This window comes from Giraffa tippelskirchi, chromosome 6, assembly GCF_054371585.1.
Source record: "Giraffa tippelskirchi isolate mGirTip1 chromosome 6, T2T-mGirTip1v1.2.pri, whole genome shotgun sequence".
In the NCBI taxonomy this organism is placed as follows: Eukaryota; Metazoa; Chordata; class Mammalia; order Artiodactyla; family Giraffidae; genus Giraffa; species Giraffa tippelskirchi.
In genome coordinates, this window is record NC_137280.1 from 53381631 (window position 1) to 53397932 (window position 16302).

The window sequence follows — 16302 nt, forward strand, 5'->3', positions numbered from 1 at the left end:
GCGAGATAAAGATGCAAAGTAATTACCATGAGCTGAAACTTTTTCCCTCAGCCCTTTCGGCAGCCGGTGACTGCCCTGCTCTCACAACAAAGACGACCGCCTTCTCCTGGGTGCCCGATTCCTCCTGTAACGTTACCAGCTAAGCACCTCGGCTGTGGTCAGGACGCAGCGGAGTATTTCTGTATCCGTGTCTCCTATGCAGCATAAAGAGTTCTGTGGAAACCTATCAAACCGGCGAGCAGCACGGCTGGCAACCAATGAGGAGCGGCTGGGGCGGAATCCGGCACATGCTCTCTGAGGCTCAGCTGTCACCAGCGTTTAGCAGGCTGCTAATCTAATTATAGCTAGTTTGCTAGCACAGAGCGACCGGAGCCAAGCGCAGGAGCAAATTAAATTTTAATAAATGAAACCCCGCAGACAAAATCATCTTGATTTCCTGTCACTGTGAGGATTGATGGGTCACCTAATAAACCAGAAGTGGTTTTTAAAGTGCATTCTTGTTTTTCTTCCGATCTAGAGAAACAAAGAGTGGTTAAATCAATGTATGGTATGACCAGCTTGCTTCAACTTAACAGATTCCAGAGAATATGAAAAAGAATGTGTATATATATAGGTATAACTGAATTACTTTGCTGTACAGTAGAAGTTAACATGACACTGTAAATCAACTATACTTCAACAAAATAAATTTAAAAAAAACTTACATTCCAAAGAATATGAAAAAGATGTATATTTATGTATAACAACCACTTTGATACAGCTGAAATTAACATGACACTGTAAATCAACTATACTTCAATAAATTAAAAAAAATAAACTTAACAGATTCCAAAGGATATGAAAAATGAAGTGTAGATTTATGTATAACTGAATCACTTTGCTATACAGTAGAAATTAACACAACACTGCAAATCAACTAGAAGTGTGTTAAGTCGCTCAGTCGTGTATGACTCTCTGCAACCCCATGGACTGTGCAGCCCGCTAGGCTCCTCTGTCCATGGGATTCTCCAGGCAAGAATGCTGGAGTGGATAGCCATTCCCTTCCTCCAGGGGATCCTCCTGACCCAGGGATTAAACCCTGGTCTCCTGCACTGCAGGCAGATTCTTGACCATCTGAGCCATACTTCAGTGAAATAAATTAAAAAAAAAAACACAGATTTCAGCACAGAGGAATAAATAATAAACTCAGTAGTAGGACAATATTAGTGGTAGTGCTATAAAATTGGAGTTTTTATTTATCCTGATAAGCAATTTGCCACTTATTTGTCCTGAAGTGCTAACTAGTCTCTCAATATAGCTTGAAATACCATGCAAATTTCCACCCATCCTGAGAATGTACTAATCAAGGTGTCAAAAATCATCACCTTGACTACAGTGATGAATAATAATTCAGAAGCACAAGAGATGGAAAACGGGCACCAGAAGTCACTGTAAAATAAAAAAATTAAGGAAATCTGCCCACAGCACAATTTCTTGGTAAAAATAGCTTCAGAAACTGAATCTCTCGAGAGGCATAGGAGAAAAGCATGGTTTCCAACAACCAGGCTATTGGGATCCGCTATTCCCTGCTGTGTGACATGGGGAAAGTGACTGGATGTCTCTGAGTCTCAGAGGCAATAGTGGGAAGTATCTTGCAGCATCATTGCCGGGAGCTGTGAGCACTCAGTTCTCAGCATGGACCCTGGCACGGAGCGAGTTCTAAATTAAGCTGTTATTCGTAGCAGCTATCTTTTCACAACACCATGGTGTCTCCCTCCTTTCCTGGTACCAGACTACTGAAAAAAGAAGTATCTAAACTTCTTCAGGGCACAGCTTTGTCAGAAACACCATTTAGAAATAATCAATGGGAACAGAATCTAGAAAGATGGTACTGATGAAACAATTTGCAGGGCAGTAATGGAAAATCCCATGGACGGAGGAGCCTGGTAGGCTGCAGTCCATGGGGTCACAAAGAGTCGGACACGACTGAGCGACTTCACTTTCACTTTTCCCTTTCATGCACTGGAGAAAGAAATGGCAACCCACTCCAGTATTCTTGCCTGGAGAATCCCAGGGACAGCAGAGCCTGGTGGGCTGCCGTCTATGGGGTTGCACAGAGTCGGACATGACTGAAGCGACTTAGCAGCAGCAGCAGTAGCAGCAATGGAGATGCAGACATAGCGAACAGAGTTATGGACATGGATGGGAGAAGGAAGGAGAAGGTGGGACAAATGGAGAGAGTAGCATGGAAGCATATATACTACCATATGTAAAACAGATAGCCAGTAGAAATTTGCTATATGACTCAGGGAATTCAAACCAAGGCTCTGTAACAATCTAGAGGGGTGGGAAAGGGTAGGAGGTGGGAGGGAGGTTCAAGAGAGGGGACATATGTATACCTATGTATAATTCATGTTGATGTATGGCAGAAACCAAAGCAATATTGTAAAGCAATTATCTTTCAATTAAAAATAAATAAATTAAAAAAGAAGCAATCAATGGTACAAGCCAAGAGCAGACTTGATAGCAGACAGAACCATTACTGGTATTCACTGTACTAACAAACATTATTTCCCCTACTTCTTTTTGGATATGAACTATTCAATAACTTCAGCTGATTCTATATGAACCAATCTCCTACTTCTTTTTGGATATGTACTATTCACTAACTTTAGCTGACTCTATACGAACCAATCTCAAAAGGAATTGTTGGGAAATGAGGGTTTATAATTGCATTTTGTGAATGATTTGTAATATAGATTAAATGCTATTATAAATCTGAAAAAGGCTTCCATGGTGGCTCAGATGGTAAGGAATCTGCCTGCAATGCAGAAGTTCAGTTCAGTTCAGTTCAGTAGCTCAGTCGTGTCCAACTCTTTGCGACCCCATGAACAGCAGCATGCCAGGCCTCCTTGCTCATCACCAACTCCCTGAGTCCACCCAAACCCATGTCCATCGAGTCGATGATGCCATACAGCCATCTCATCCTCTGTTATCTCCTTCTCCTCCTGCCCTCAATCTTTCCCAGCATCAGGTTCTTTTCCAATGAGTCAGCTCTTCCTATCAGGTGGCCAAAGTATTGGAGTTTCAGCTTCAACATCAGTCCTTCCAATGAACATCCAGGACTGATCTCCTTTAGGGTGGACTAGTTAGATCTCCTTGCAGTCCAAGGGACTCTCAAGAGTCTTCTCCAACACCACAGTTCAAAAGCATCAATTCTTCAGCACTCGGCTTTCTTTTTAGTCCAACTCTCACATCCATACATGACCACTGGAAAAATCATAGCCTTGACTAGATGGACCTTTGTTGGCAAAGCAGAAGACTTGCGTTCAATCCCCGGGTTGGGAAGATCCCCAGGAGAAGGAAAGGGCAACCCACTCCAGTATGCTTGCTTGGAAAATCCTATGGACAGAGGAGGCTCGTGGGCTACAGTCCATGGAGTCACAAAGTTGGATATGACTGAATGACTAACCACATACATCTGAAAAAGTGTTTTCAATGGAATATAAATTGAGAAGGTCTCTAATGAGGAGACTGATTAAATTTAAAAATTACACATTTATGTGAAAAGGGCTCACAGCCTCACAGCGGAGAGGTCAGCTAGTCAAATGCAACTTTTATCCTTGTATCCATTTATTTATTTGTTTTCCCTTCAAGTCATTTTTTTCTTCTAATACGTTCCTCAAAATTAACAGTCCTTCAATCATATTAATCAAATCTCTTAAAACTTCTTTTCCGTAATTCCCCCAAATCGGTATATGTTCTACTAATCCAAGTTTCAATCCAATGATATCATACAAACTTCTGATTTCTGTAACTTTGCTGTGTTTTGGTTTTTCTTTGAAAATCTTTACAAAAAACTGACATGCTCAACTTTCCTTTAGCACATGCATAATGTTTGTTAGGTGTAGTAGTAGTATGTGCGTGCTCAGTCATGTCTGACTCATGTGACCTCATGGACTGTAGCCCACCAGGCTCCTCTGTCCATGGGATTTCCCAGGTAAGAATACTGGAGTGGGTTGCCATTTCCTTCTCCAGGGGATCTTCTCGATCCAGTGATCCAATCTGCTTCTCTTACATCTTCTGCATTGTTAGACGGGTTCTTTACCACTAGCGCCACCTGGCATTATGATTTACTCTGAGGAACCAAATCCTCCCAGAGATTAATTAGTAGCTGTGGGGAAAAAAATTACTAAGGGGCATCCTCCATCCTTCCCTCTTTGGGTACCACAAACTGTATGAGAAATAATCCAAGAGAAGGAATAGCATGGCCCATAAATGTCAGAGCAAAGCACAGAGACTCCTGGTCTATATATCAAAGAGTGAAAAACTGTGGAAATGTAGACATAGACACCAACCGTGAGAAAATATGATAGACACAAATTTCTTTAAATGACTGTCCCAGGTGCTACTTCGCAGCAGCGCCCGCATGGATTATCAAAGTGCCATCACCATTATCGGGAGCTAAAACTCCAAGAGGAATTGGCTTCAGTGATTTGGCCTAAGGCACAGATCCCTGGAGGCTGCCAGCATCCAGCTTGGTACCACTCGCAGGCATTCATCCGGGAATGCCAACAGCTCTGCCTTCCTCTTCACGGAACAGACTGCTGGCTCAAAAAGGGGCACTTTTAAAAAGCTGTTTGATTAATTTGTCTCATGCCTGTTTGGTGTAAGACATTAAACACACTTTGTAAGAGAAAGAAGAAATAATCCCTTCCTAGGTCTTATCTTTCAACACTGAGAGCCCATATATTAGTCTGAAACCGGGTAACAATTAATTGCTGATCATTCTTTCTTTAATTTTTGGCTGTGCTGGGTCTTCATTGCTGCCTGAGGGCTTTTCTCTAGATGCAGTGGGCAGGGTCTACTCTCTGGTTGTGGTGCACAGGCTTCTCACTGCGGTGGCTTCTCTTGTTGTGGAGCACAGGCGCTAGGGCACTTGGGCTTCAGTAGTTGTGGGGCATGGTGCATGTTGCTCTGTGGCATGTGGGATCTTCCCAGACCACAGATCAAACCTAGGTCCCCTGCAGTGGCAGGCAGATTCTTAATCAGTGGACCACCAGGGAAGCCCTGCTGATCATTCTTATTATCACTCTTCTGGGGGAACCTAGATCATTTTCTTCCAGTGATCCTCATTTCCTAGGACTGGTAAAATGAGATGAAATGGCAGGGAGCAAGGAGACATAAGGACTCAGGCACCTGCAAGGAGGCCAGCTCCGGAGATACTGACATGAGGCTTGCTTTGCCTGGGTGGTAGCTGTCACCACATTAAGGTGCAGAAGCCCTGGGTACCCCCCCCCTCCACTGTCCAATGACCTGAAACACACTGCATCGTCTCTACGCTGATGATCCAGCGCAGCTCATAGCTGCTTGGGGAGGGACTTCCTAGGACCCACCAGCCTGGCATGGTGGACAGCATGAGTCAGCGATGCTTGACCACAGTGCAGAGATGGTGGGTGGTCTCCCAGGGGCCCCCCTCCCCATTTCTTTGGGCCACTTGCCTGCTGTATCCCTCTAGTACAGACTTACATGGTCCCAACCTCTCCAGCCATTTGTCACTCCAGCCTTCCCAGTGGACCACGGAGGGCAGTACTCTGGACTTTGAAATGGCTTTATCACAGGTCAGTTTTTCACTGGATCAGCCGGGGGGATGCCTGTTTCCCTGAGAGTGTGCCTGCTTCTCAGGCCTCAGAGTAAGGTATCACGTGGTGGAAGAAGAATAAAAAGAATCTTTTATCTTTTAGGTGAAGGCCCACATGTGTTTATGCGTGCTTCAGTTGGACATGACTGAGCGACTTCACTGCGTGTGTTTGTGCGTGCTTCAGTCATGTCTGATGCTTTGTGACCCCACAGAGTGTAGCCCGCCAGGTTCCTCAGTCCATAGGATTCCCCAGGCAAGAATACTGGAGTGGGTTGCCATTCCCTTCTCCAGGGGAACTTCCCAACCCAGGCATCGAACCCAGGTCTCCCACATTGCAGGCCGATTCTTTACCATCTGAGCCACAAGGGAAGCCCCAAAAGACTTACACACACATAATTCACATCTGCTGTGTCTCATTCCCTCCTTCTGGCCTCTAGCACCAGGGGCCAGGGTGTGGAAGGCCCAAGTGCCGACAGCCTGGGGATTCCATTTTGCTCCTCTTTTCACTAAAACCATGTCAAAGCTATGGTGTTTCTAGCAGTCATGTATGGATGTGAGAGTTGGACCATCAAGAAGGCAAAGCACCAAAGAACTGATGCTTTTAAACTATGGTGCTGGAGAAGACTCTTAAGAGTCCTGTGGACAGCAAGGAAATCAAACCAGTCACCTAAAGGAAATCAACCCTGAATATTCATTGGAAGGACTGATGCTTGAAGCTGAACCTCCAATACTTTGGTCACTTGATGTGAAGAGCCAACCTACTGAAAAAGACCCTGATGCTGGGAAAGACTGAGGGTAAGAGGAGAAGGGGACGACAGAGAATGAGATGGTTGGATGGCACCACTGACTCAATGGACATGAGTTTGAGCAAACACTGGGAGATGGTGAAGGACAGGGAGGCCTGGCGTGCCGCAATGCATGGGCTCACAAAGAGTCGGACAAGCCTTAGAAACTAAACAACAGCAACAACATGGTTGTTCCTATGCAAAGTGAATTATAACCCATGGATATATAATTCAGTTCAGTTCAGCCGCTCAGTCATGTCCGACTCTTTGCGACCCCATGAATAGCAGCACGCCAGGCCTCCCTGTCCATCACCAACTCCCAGAGTTTGCCCAAACCCAAGTCCATCGAGTTGGTGATGCCATCCAACCATCTCATCCTGTCATCCCCTTCTCCTCCTGCCCCCAATCCTTCCCAGCATTAGGGTCTTTTCCAGTGAGTCAACTCTTCGCATGAGGTGGCCAAAGTATTGGAGATTCAGCTTCAACATCAGTCCTTCCAATGAGCACCCAGGACTGATCTCCTTTAGGATGGACTGGTTGGATCTTCTTGCAGTCCAAGGGACTCTCAAGAGTCTTCTCCAACACCACAGTTCAAAAGCATCAATTCTTCGGCGCTCAGCTTTCTTCACCGTCCAACTCTCACATCCGTACGTGACCACTGGAAAAACCATAGCCTTGACTAGACAGACCTTTGTTGGCAAAGTAATGTCTCTGCTTTTAAATATGCTATCTAGGTTGGTCATAACCTTCCTTCCAAGGAGTAAGTAATTAGATATTATTAAAATCTGATATATAATTATTATTATAATCTAATAGATGGGGAAACAGTGGAAACAGTGTCAGACTTTATTTTTTTGGGCTCCAAAATCACTGCAGATGGTGACTGCAGCCATGAAATTAAAAGACGCTTACTCCTTGGAAGGAAAGTTATGACCAACCTAGATAGCATATTTAAAAGCAGAGACATTACTTTGCCAACAAAGGTCCGTCTAGTCAAGGCTATGGTTTTTCCAGTGGTCATGTATGGATGTGAGAGTTGGATGGTGAAGAAAGCTGAGCGCCGAAGAATTGATGCTTTTGAACTGTGGTGTTGGAGAAGACTCTTGAGAGTCCCTTGGACTGCAAGGAGATCCAACCAGTCCACCCTAAAGGAGATCAGTCCTGGGTGTTCATTGGAAGGACTGATGTTGAAGCTGAAACTCCAATACTTTGGCCACCTCATGCGAAGAGTTGACTCATTGGAAAAGACCCTAATGCTGGGGAGGATTGGGGGCAGGAGGAGAAGGGGACGACAGAGGATGAGATGGCTAGATGGCATCACCGACTCGATGGACATGGGTTTGGGTAGACTCCGGGAGTTGGTGATGGACAGGGAGGCCTGGCATGCTGTGATTCATGGCGTTGCAAAGAGTCAGACACAACTGAGTGACTGAACTGAACTGAATATTTAGATGGGAAGGAAATGGCAACCCACTCCAGTATTCTTGCCTGGAGAATCCCATGGACAGAGGAGCCTGGAGGGCTACAGCACATAGGGTTGCAAAAGAGTCGGACATGACTTAGTGACTACATAATAACAAACAATAATTAGACATAATAATAATACTTAGACATTATTATCTAATAAGAGCTATGAATTAGGTGGCAGAAATTGTCCTGAGCTTAATAGCTTCCCTTCCATTCTAAGATCATACCAAGTTTCCTGAACTCCACCAGGCATTTTTTAGGATTCAAATGTGTTTTCCTCATTGGTAATCTCCATGCTCCCTAAAGGACCCAGGATTAGACTCCCTCTACTGACCATGGGATAATTCCTACAAAACCTTCAATTACAATAAGTGGATTAATGTCCTAAATTTCAGCTCTGTCTCTTGAAGTGGAATGCCTACACATTTCAGTCAAAAGCAGTTTTTTACAGCGTAAACAGTTCTATAAAGTATCAGTACCAGTTCTGGAATGCAATTCTATGTGTATTGTCCAAAATCAAGATATATAATCTTGCATGAGTAAGGCATGTTACTATTTTAAGCAAGAGCTTCATGGAAGAACTTCAAGTATGCATGGCATGAACGTTCATAATTATATTTTAACATGACTAATTTTGAAAGATTAGACTTTTATCCAAACAAATGTGTAACTACAGAACATAATTTGGTATGAAATTCATCTGGGGTCTTTCTGAAACTTTTAAAGTCAGTAGAGACCAAAGAATGAATCTGAGTAAACTCCAGGAGATAATGAAGGACAGGAAGCCTGGTGTGCTGCAGTGCATGGAGTTGCAAAGAGTTGGATATGACTGAGCGACTGAACAACAATAATGACAGAGGTCAAAGAGTAGCTGTCTTGAAAAGGGCCACAGCAGAACCTCAGAGGTTACATCCTGAAGGATACTCCTTGGGAGAATTATATTGGTAGAATAATACCATCATATGCTTCTCACTTTCTATCTCATTTTTTTTTATCCCAGTCTAGCCATCTCCCGGGCTTCCCAGGTGGCTCAGTGCTAAAGAACCTATCCGCCAACAGAGGAGACGTGGATTCAATCCCTGGGTTGGGAAGATTCCCTGGAGAAGGAAATGGCAACTCACTCCAATATTCTTACCTGGAAAACCCCACGGACAGCGGAGCCTGGAGAGCTACAGTCCATGGGGTTGAAAAGAGTAGGATACAACTTACTGACTAAACACCAACAGCCACCTTCCAGCTGGCAACCTTAGATAAGTTACTCAAGTTCCTCAGGCTTGAATTTTCTCATCTGTACCATAAGCATGATGATCCTGTGTAATAAAATGAGTTAATATACACAGAAAGCATGTAGGGAGTCCTTACCATTTTGCAAACATTATTTAAGTCCTCTCCACTTGGCTGATGGCAAAATTAAAACATCCAGGCCATATGGTATTAATGTAATTAGAAAAGCTGACCCTCTTAAGAAAAAGGACTAGATAATCAAAATAAACAACCATATGCCCTGAGTACAACACAGATGGGAAACACTATACTGTTAAGGGTTTGTTAATAACATCTAGAAATTCTGAACCTTATACAGGAATGACTTTTTTTCTGGGATAATCTGAAAAATCTTCTTGAAAATTTTACAAATGTGTCTACGTTTACCCCTGGCCACTCACTTTGAGAAACTCATCCTAAGGAAATAGTCGGGATCAAGAGCTAAATTATAAACCATCCAGGATATGTGCAAATAAAATACAAGTAAGGAATTTATCACAGTATCCTTTATTATAGAGCGAAAAGAAAAGAAAATATCATTCAACAAGAGCCATTACATAAGTGATGGTGTATAAATAAAATGAATGGAATAGAATGCAGCTATTTCAAAGTTACACTCTAGAGGAATATTTACTAAGTGGAAATACAGCTGAATATAAGTGAGAGTCAAATCGATGTATATTATCCTACTTTTGTTAAAATTACTTCTGTGTATATATGCACAAATTTCTGTGACTATATATGGAGAAAAAGTCTAGGGGCAAATGTGAGAGTGAGAGTAGTTTTTATCTTTGCATGGTCAACTTGCCTGAACTTTAAAATGCTTCTACTGTGCTCTTACTAATGTTGAACATAACTTATTCTTTTTGCAATTTTATTAAATTTAAATACCATTTTATTTATTTATTTTTTTGGCTGCACCATGCAGCATGTGGGATCTTAGTTCCCCGACCAGGGATCAAACCCAGGCCTCCTGAAGTGGAAGCACAGAGTCTCAACCACAGGACCACCAGGGAAGTCTTTGAACATAAATTTTCAATTAAAACTTGATATTTTTCCCACTCCTACCCAAGAAAAAGAAAAAATGACAGGAAACAAATTTTTAAGGAATGGCTCCTCTAATATCTCAGGCCCCGAGGTGCCTGCTGCCTCCCCGGGGTCAGTGACTCTGTTCTTTGGGCAGTTTACAGGATACAGCTCAACTTTGCTAACCAGCTAGCAAGTAGCAGCTTCAGCAAACAGGATTCTGATGTGCTAATTGTTCCAAGCCAGAAGTCAAACCAGGAGAGTGGGAACCGAAGGTTCAACCTGGATTGTCAATCTGTTGATGTTTATTAGGCATTAGAGCCTCAGCTGACGCTGGAGCAAGGACTCACTGCTCACTACGACTCAGATATTCCTTTCCTAAGTCATCTGAAAAATTCTCTCATTTTACCTAAAGGCGCCCTTATGCACTTAAAAGATATGTCCAGGTTCAAATGCCTGGAAAGAAGCCAGGAAGTTTCGGTGATGGAGAAAAAAGAAAAGAATTTCTTTGGATATAAAGGCAGAAATATTAGTATCACTGAAGACTGACTGGAACTCTGGCAGGTTTTGGAAGCATGGATTGCTACTCCTCCAGTGAGAATTAAGTTTAAAATAAGGTAGAGCAAAGCAGGGGCCTCCCAGATAGCTCAAAAGGTCAAGAATCTGTCTGCAATGCAGGAAACCTGGGTCCGATCCCTGGGTTGGGAAGATCCCCTGGAGAAGGACGTGGCAACCCACTCTAGTATTCTTGCCTGGAGAATTCCATGGCAGAGGAGCCTGGCAGGCTCCAGTCCTTGGGGTCGCAATGTCGGACATGACTCAGTGACTACTACTTTCACTTTCAAAGCAAAGCAGTCACCTTTCAGTGTGTGCCTAAACTGACTCTATTTTTACCCTCACAGTTTAAAAAGTCTTGCAAATCACAGCTCAGGATCATTAACAGACAACGGTTCCAAGGTTTTGTTAGAAAGATATTTCCATTTATATATATAGATTTTAAAGGCAATTTTATTACATCTGGGGACCAATTTTTAAAGTTCTACAATAGAAATTAAAGTGCAAATGGGATTTACTTAACAGAAATTTGTCTTGAAGCAAACTGAACTCTGTTCTACCTATATTGTTAAGTGTGTAATTACCTGTAATGTCAAAAGTCAAGACTTTTTTGACTTTTTTTTTCTTACTGAAAATAATCATCCCTCAGTTTCTTTTGGACTGTGAAGTTCTTCATAAATGGTGACTGGTTTTCTGAATCTGGATTCCCTAGATTCCTCTTATTTCTATTTTCATACATAGGGATCCTTTTCTAAATTTCCTTTTACAGCAAAGAATCAATTTTTCATTATGTAATCGTGTTCAAGGCTGGGATAATCATTAGGGAAGCTTTTTTCATTTAACAAGTGTTATTCTCCTGGAAAGGCTTCCCCAGTGGCTCAGTGGTAAAGAATCCACCTGCAATGCAGGAGGCGCAGGAGACGTGGGTTCAATCCCTGGGTCGGAAAGATCCCCTGGAGGAGGAAATGGCAACCCACTCCAGTATTCTTGCCTGGAGAATCCCATGGACAGAGGAGCCTGGTGGGCTACAGTCCATGGGGTCGTGAAGAGTTGGACATGACTGAAGCAACTGAGCACGCATGCATTTTCCTGGAAAGTTTACTACTTAGTGACTTGATCAGAAAAAATACTATGTTCTTCAAGAATAAGGAAGAACTTATTTGAAGAGAAAGAATCCTTCGAAAATATGACCATCTGAATAGTTTCTAAGTAAAATTGAAAATCTGTGTCACTTATTTAAGGTTCTTGCTTAGGTTAATAGTGTATGCTTTATGGACACAATAAAGGAAAATGTTGTCCCTCCAAACGAAATTGAAGAGTCTGTGAATTTCTGGTGATGCTTGAAAGTCATTTCTTCAGATGTGGGTTCTCTCTATGTAGGGCACTTTTCCTAAGCTCAGCATCAGTGTATCACATAGAACAAGCACCTGGAAAAGATAAGCTTCACTGCATATTACCTTTATCATGTGTATGTTATTAGCTTTGAAACTGGAAGTGATTTGAAGGACATTAATTCCCCTTAAAGGAAACTTTCTTGGGCTTCTCTTTCACTTTATTTTCAAAGTCAGATTACAAGCTAATTTAAATTTCAAGTATTCTGATTACATTCCTCTTGAATGACTGCTCCTGATCTTTGCCAAGTCAGTGTTCCCATTCAGGGTGAAGCTATTTTAATTCTACTGCAGGCAGGTCTCCTAATGAAGAGGAGAGTTTAAATTCCTCTTACGTGGAAGAGCACATGATGAAAGCTTTTTAACACAAAGTCTGAGTCAAGCCTACACAATTGGCTTTCTTGTACTAAATTATATAGAAGGCTTTAAAATGAATATTGCAGAAATGTTCTGCCATAGGAATAAATGGCATAAAGTTCCTGACAGATTAGTGTGAAAGCATTACAGGGGTCTACAGGGTAGTGACAGGAACTGTCCACCTGACATCTTGATGGTATTTTGCACCTTGTATAGATTAAAGAAGATTTGGAAGTTTTAACCATCTTCCTCCAAAAGGGCAAGCATAATCTTCAAGTTTGCTTTTACTGTTGTTTAAGAAGAAGAATAATTTGAATATGTGATGCAGGTTAGTACCTGGCTTTAAAAAGATGGTACCTGGTGTTCCCTTATCCTGAGAGTGGGGGGTGGAGGAGAAGTGGGTGGTTCTTAGTTCATTTTATTTTGTCTACAATGGGCACAGTTCATCCACATGAAAGAGGGGATCCTGGCTTGTCTGGGTGAGATACACAGGAAATCTTATAGGTCTTGCTCTTCCATCAGTGGGATGGATGGTCCAACTGATGAGAATCAATACTCGAGCCTATGGAGATGCTCCGGTTGACAGCCAGCGTCCCATAGAGATGAAGAAAAGAACTTCTGCCCCAAACCCTGCCCTGGGACAGGCCAGGTGAGGAAGGAGAGAGAAGGAACGTCTTTTTGATTTGTTATTACAACTTTTCTTAAAATGTCCTCATTTTCAGCAATGGAACATATACAGAATTTTGTTCTATTATTTTCTTTTTGAAAAATAACTTAATTTCTGTCTTCCCCAAAGATGCTGATGCTGTGTGCCTTTTGGGAGGATCAAACAAACAAACAAACAAAACAAGCCTCTGTGGGGAACCAAGAGAAAGCAATCCTGCAGCATTGCTATTTTAAACAACAGTGAGGCTCAGCTGTATGAAATTAATTGGAATTTCAGTCAATCTACTGTTCTTCCAGATTTACTAGTTTTGGGGCTGCTCTGTAGTCTGTGCTCATTCATGCCTTCATATGTGTTTCTTTTCAGCATGACTTTGTGACCTAAATTGCAGTGAAATGGAATGTATGACACCAAATTTCTCATGTCTGAACAAACTGAAGTCATCCAACTGCAAAACACAGTCCACCTGCAAAATTCCTGTCAGTCATCCATCAGTGATAGTCTGCATTTGGTGGAGACGTATGCCACAGTGAGGAACCCACAGTGTGGCTGCCCTGAATTTCCACTGATAAGAAAGGATCATCCCCTCAGAAAAGAATGAGAAGCTACTAAAGATGCTGAAATTCCAACACTGTCATTTAATGAGAACGAACAAGTTAGATCAACAAGGCAGAAGGGAGAGAGAGCTCAGAAATAGACCCACAAAATTACAACTGACTTTTCACAAGGAACCCAGACAATTCAATGAAGGATGAAAAGCCCTTTCAACAAATGATGATGGGATAGCCAGATACCCATTTAGAAAAAGTAGTAAGCTGCGATCCCTACCTCACATCGAAAACATCAACCTAAGATAGCTAAGAGACCTAAAAGTTAAAAACTAAAACTATAATCCCTCTAGAAAAGAACATAAGGGAATATTTTTGCAACTTTGGGGTAGGCAAAAATTTCCTAGAGTCACAAAAAAACACTGACTGTAAAAGAAAAAACTTATAAAATGGTCTTTAAAAAGTTTTTTCAACTTCTGCTCATCTCAACAAGACACTGTGAAGAAAATGAAAAGGCAAAATGAGATAAAATTATCCTTTACATAAATGTAAAAGAACTTTTAGCCAGAAAAATTAAGAACAACTAATCAATAACAAAGGACAATCAGAATGCTTAAAAAAGGGAAACACTTGAATAAACACTTTGCCAAGAAGATACACAAAAGACCTGGGAGTACATGTAAAGATGGTCAATGACATCAGTCATGAGAGAAATACAAATTAAACGCATAAGAATACACTATTCCATGGTCACTTAACTTACTAAAAATAAAAAGACAATAGCAAATGTTGGCAAGAATATGGAACAAATAGACTGTCACACACTGCTAACAAGAAAGTCTGAATTAACCAAACACTGATCCTGATTATCCAGCAATTCCACTCAGGGGTATTATCCAAGATAGAAGAAAATGAATATCCATAAAAAGACTCATTCAACAATGTTCACGCAACTTTACTCAAAATGTCCAACTGGAAACAATCCAAATGCTCAATAACAGAAGAACAGATAAACAAATGGCAGTATATAGTGAAATAAATATTACTCAGCTACTGATACAAAAAGGATGAACTTCAAAAACATGATGAATCTTGAAGACATGATATGGGAAGAAAGGAACTAGTATGAAGGGTATTCACTGCATCATTCCATCTATGTGAATTTAAAAACACATAAGACTAATTTAACTGGAATTCCAGTTGAAATATTTCAAATCCTAAAAGATGATTCTGTTAAAGTGCTGCACTCAATATGCCAGAAAATTTGGAAAACTCAGTAGTGGCCACAGGACTGGAAAAGGTCAATTTTCATTCCAATCCCAAAGAAAGGCAATGCCAAAGAATGTTCAAACTACCGCACAATTGCACTCATCTCACACACTAGTAAAGGAATGCTCAAAATTCTCCAAGCCAGGCTTCAACAGTACATGAACCATGAACTTTCAGATGTTCTAGCTGGATTTAGAAAAGGCAGAGGAACCAGGGACCAAATTGCCAACATCTGTTGGATCACTGAAAAAGCAAGAGAGTTCCAGAAAAACATCTACTTCTGCTTTATTGACTATGCCAAAGCCTTTGACTGTGTGGATCACAACAAACTGGAAAATTCTTCAAGAGATGGGAATACCAGACCACCTGACCTGACTCATGAGAAATATGTATGCAGGTTAAGAAGCAATAGTTAGAACTGGACATGGAACAACAGATGGGTTCCAAATTGAGAAAGGAGTACGTCAAGGCTGTATATTGTCACCCTGCTTATTTATGTTCTATGCAGAGTACATCATGTGAAATGCTGGGCTGGATGAAGCACAAGCTGGAATCAAGATTGCCGGGAGAAATATCAATAACCTCAGGTATTCAGATGACACCACCTTTATGGCAGAAAGCAAAGAAAAACTAAAGAGCCTCTTGATGAAAGTGAAAGAGGAGAATGAAAAAGTTGGCTTAAAAGTCAAGATTCAGAAAACTAAGATCATGGCATCCAGTCCCACCACTTCGTGGCAAATAGATGGGGAAACAATGGAAACAGTGGCTGACTTTATTTTTTGGGCTCCAAAATCACTGCAGATGGTGACTGCAGCCATGAAATTAAAAGACACTTGCTCCTTGGAAGAAAAGCTATGACCAACTTAGACAGCATATTAAAAAGCAGAGGCATTGCTTTGCCACCAAAGGTCAATCTAGTCAAAGCTATGATTTTTCAAGTAGTCATGTACGGATGTGAGAGTTGGACTATAAAGAAAGCCGAGTGCCGAAGAATTGATGCTTTTGAACTGTGGTGTTGGAGAAGACTCTTCAGAGTCCCTAGGAGTACAAGGAGACCCAACCAGTCAATCCTAAAGGAAATCAGTCCTGAATATTCATTGGAAGGACTGATGCTGAAGCTGAAACTTCAATACTTTGGCCACCTGACGTGAAGAACTGACTCCTTGGAAAAGATTCTGATGCTGGGAAAGATTGAGGGCAGGAGGAGAAGGGGATGACAGAGGATGAGATGGTTGCATGGTATTACCAACTCGATGGACATGAGTCTGAGTAAGCTCTGGGAGTTGGTGATGGACAGGGAAGCCTGGCATGCTGCTTTCCATTGAGTCACAAAGAGTTGGACACGACTGAGCAACTG

At 41.8% G+C, this 16302-nt stretch overlaps 1 protein-coding gene across 4 annotated transcripts in view; it reads right to left on the bottom strand.

Moving 5' to 3' along the window:
* The window catches only part of FAM110B (family with sequence similarity 110 member B), a 150937-nt gene that overhangs the window by 70702 nt on the left and 63933 nt on the right, over positions 1-16302 (bottom strand). The gene's annotated exons all lie outside the window — the stretch shown is intronic.